Consider the following 4,306-nt stretch of genomic DNA (forward strand, 5'->3'; position numbering starts at 1 on the left):
AGCGAAAGCGACCCATGGTGTTCCCCGTGTGGTGCTACTAATTACAAGTAGTATCATGGTTCTAATTCGATCATCCTGGTTGCCCCTTTTAGTTGCCTCTTAAGACAGGCAGGGGATACCGTGGGTGCATTCTTTGTCTGTGTCCCCACACACAGGGGGGTTCCTTCCTTTCTATTGCCTTTATTTTTATTTTGTATGTTTTCAACTACAACAAAAAAGCTTTGTGATCATTTATACAACCTATCACTTCAATTTCTCTATCGAGCTCATGTAGTTTTATCAGCACCATGTCTAGAGTATTATGACATAAATATGTCCTAGAGCTGGGAGTAATATGAAAATTAGTGAAACAAAATAGTGCCATATAATGTGTTACCTAGCAACAGTACCTTGAAAGTTGCATAGACCATGGATCTGTGTGTCATGGCCATCCATCAATACTTCACATCACAGTCTGCACGGTTGCTAGGTAACATCGGTCACACATCTAACTGAAAGGCATATTTATGATCATTTGCTTTTCACAAAGGCGAATTTAATAAATAAAAATTCCTCTAGTTGGTTCCATCACTTTCTGATTCAGCTGTCCTTCCCAAATTAATTAATTTAACATTTGTTGGTCATGCTTTGTCATTCACATTACCTTCCTAACTAACATTTAGTAAACCAAGATCACATGCTACTATGATGTTCCATTCTGTGCTGTAGCTCCCTCTGTGGATCAGTGGCAGAGTGTCCGCCTCTGGATCCCAAGATAGCGGGTTCAAACCCGACAAAGGCAGGAAAAAAGTCCATTGGACACTCCATATCGTATGTTGACATATAAATGATCTCTGGTGACACACTTGGTGTTTACCTGACAAAATAATTAAATCTCAGCCACAAACACCCAAGAGAGATTCTGTTTACTCTGTCTACAATCTAGTAGGCATAGAGTAAAATAGAATATTCAAACTGATGAGCAGACAGCCAGATGGCATCAAATTCAAATGTCTTCACATGGTAGCCGAGGTCTTACGATTATTTTCTTTAATTTATCTGTTCCCCACATAGCTCAATATCTAATCAAATAATTCTACATCAGTGTGAACATCACCCCTTTCATTTCTGTATGTCCCAAAAATATCCAACTGTCTATTATCTTTAGAGACGAGCCTTTCACCTAAAATTTCAAGTTTCTTATCCTTTTTTTTAGCTTACAAACTTTTCTTTCACCAGTATGAATATTCCCCCTCCTGTCTCTACAAATAACACTCCAATTAAGTGAGAAAATTTCTGCATGTATAGCCTAATATCACTTCTCAGTCATTATTCAACTCCTATTACATTATCTGGTAAATATACATATCTATTAAATTACTTAATTCTATGCCTTTCTTTACAACACTTCTACAGTTTAACACTAACAATTTAGGTCATCCTTACTTGAATTCCAACACCTTATACTCTCATCACCACTCCTTAGTCCACCGCATTTCCCTAAATCTACCAACCTATAACGTTAAGGAAACCCCCTAACTTACACATACTTTTGCAGTTGAAATTAAGACCTTATGAGCACCCACCCATGACTAACTACATATCTCACACCCAGTTTCCTGCATACCCAGTCAACAGACTCATTTAGGCCTAAATCCATCATCACTCTCCAGTCTGTATACCATCTACACAGGTTTCTACTGATAATCTCCGCTCCTTTAAACATCTCCTGGGCTGTCATAACCGGATCCCACACATCCCCAACTATGTTAGTGTCCATTACTGCTTGCCATATGTTGTTGGTACCGTGGGAAATTACCACCTTTTTTAAACTCTCTTTCTTCCCACCTACTTACCTCAATCAGAATCAAACTTGCTCAGAAGGCCAGCGTTCTTCCATCTGGGCTACACAGCCTCGTGAGATTGAATACAGGTAGTACAAGACTAGGAAGATAGCACAAGCATAGTAGGAGAAAAGAACCCCAAAGTGTCAATATAAATAACAGAAAGGAACAAACAAAACAAATCCAGTCGTCTCATAAGTGTAAAGATAGGAACATGAAAATGATGTGGAGATTGTCCTATTTGTGTTTACAAGTTTCTCCCTGTCTCCTCTTCCTTCCCATATTGACATGTCATTGCGCTTATCTTATTATGTGTATATTTTCATGTTCCAAACATTCAGTATATTACCAGTAGACCTACTTGATTTGTCACTTGTCTGTTGTTTTTCACCTATGGATAACAGACATGTCTGAAAGTCGCTCAAGAGGAATTAGGAGAACTAACCCACATCTATGGGGAAAGTAGTCCTAATATATTCTAAATAACCACAAAGAGGTTAGGCCGATGCAGTAAGGTAGGTACATCCGTGATTATTTAGGCCTACTTCTTAAAATTAGTCCTTCGTGATTTTTCTAGTTCTAACGACTTAAAATTAATGAAATGTACTGTCTTAAATACCATTCTCTGTTTATTTTATAATCTTACTCCGGATTAATACCCGAGTAGCCTAGTAACTATCGTACCCATCCGTTTGACAGGTATCTAAAGTACGTTGCAAAATATTCACAGTTCTGAGGGCAGATACCAAAAGGCATTTCTATAAAAAACAGATAACACTAGAAATGAACAAACGAGGAGAAAATGGCCCATTAACACACCGAATACTTCGATAATTCAAATCAAAATACATTTCCACTATTCCTAATCAAGGACCCTATCGAAGAAAATCTTATGATGCAAGACCTTACCTATGAGAGGTATCTCTTCATCACTCGATGGCATTTTAATATTAATTCTATAAAATGTCTTACTTGTCACAATAGAAAGTATAACTTCTTAAATATCACTTTAAATTCAACGCTTTCATGGAGTACCCAATCAGCTGTTCACGCTGTGTACAAAGAGTATGAGTACAGCCACAACCAATTATAACGTAAACAGAAGGTAACCTATATCGATGCTTTCATGTTTACAGGTTAGTTTTAGCTGTATTTGGTTTTGGTTTCCGTAGTTAATACACATTTCTGGGCGATTAAATATTGTCAAATATTATTTTTTGACATAACCTAAATGTGAAAGCTTAGTTTAGTGATCAGATGTGAAACATTTTTGAGTGAGTTTTAAAAAGGGGGAATTATTTCTTTAGCCTTGTAGATTTCGGTATTATTTTTTCAATACGAGCTAATTCTATTACGCACGTTCTCAACCCACTTCGAACAATGGGGCCGATCCCAATAATTGCCACCACCCCGATCAGTAGAACATTTTATACAATTTGAATTTATATTGGTCACTCTGCTATGGAACCCTTTTCCCGCCAATCATGTTCATGAGGTAGAGGCAAATACAGTAGAGACTGTATTTGGTAGAGGTTTTGTCTGGGTCAAAATTCTTTACTACCAACTGATGAGCCCAACACTGGGGCGAAACGCTGGCAACCAGGAATGAGTTAGCTGGAAAATTTATAATGTCCAATAACGGATCAACTATATTGGTATTACAAATAGGGGGATCGGAAAGGCTTAGGAATTGGAAGAAAGCTGCCGTGGCCTTAATTAAGGTACAGCCTCAGCATTTGCCTGGTGTGAAAATAGGAAACCACGGAAAACCATCTTCAGGGCTGCGGACAGTGAGGTTCGAATCCACTGTCTCCCGGATGTAAACCTCACAGCTATGCGCCGCTAACCGCACGGCCAACTCGGCCGGCCATTTACTACCTCTATACAGTACTAGCAAGATACCCGTGCTTCGCTACGGTATTATAATGAAATTTATAATTGAATGCTTGACATTTTATGTATAATCCGCCAAAATTCGCGATCTGACTGCAAAGTTCCTCCCATTCTTCAATCTTTCTTTCCAGCCAATCGATTTCGTACTTCCCGAGCTGCCTCCAGGTATTCCGCCCGGTCAGTTGGGTCCCTAAATCTTTGCAACCTTTTCCTATAAGCATTTTTTATATGGACAAATCATTGAAGAGACCCGGCGTGATGTCGTCTTGGATGCCATGGAGATACTGAAGCCGCGGCCGGACTGCATTCGTAGTCGTTACACGGCCAGCGCTGCGAGGACCAAGGACCCGTTCCCAGCGCGGTTCGCACATTTTGACGACGGTCCAGAAAATTATTATTATTAGGTGGGTGATATTAGTTGAATTTAGGTTGTTATTATTATTATTATTGATGTTCTGGACGCCGCAGCAAGATCGCTACTTGGCGGTAAATTACATCTGCTGCCGTTGTCATTGCTGACAATGTGAGAAGCACCATTGTCGCCCGTAGGCGGGATTTCTGGCGATACGAATGTTCCGTGCATTATTGAC

Source organism: Anabrus simplex, chromosome 13, assembly GCF_040414725.1.
Source record: "Anabrus simplex isolate iqAnaSimp1 chromosome 13, ASM4041472v1, whole genome shotgun sequence".
Lineage (NCBI taxonomy): Eukaryota > Metazoa > Arthropoda > Insecta > Orthoptera > Tettigoniidae > Anabrus > Anabrus simplex.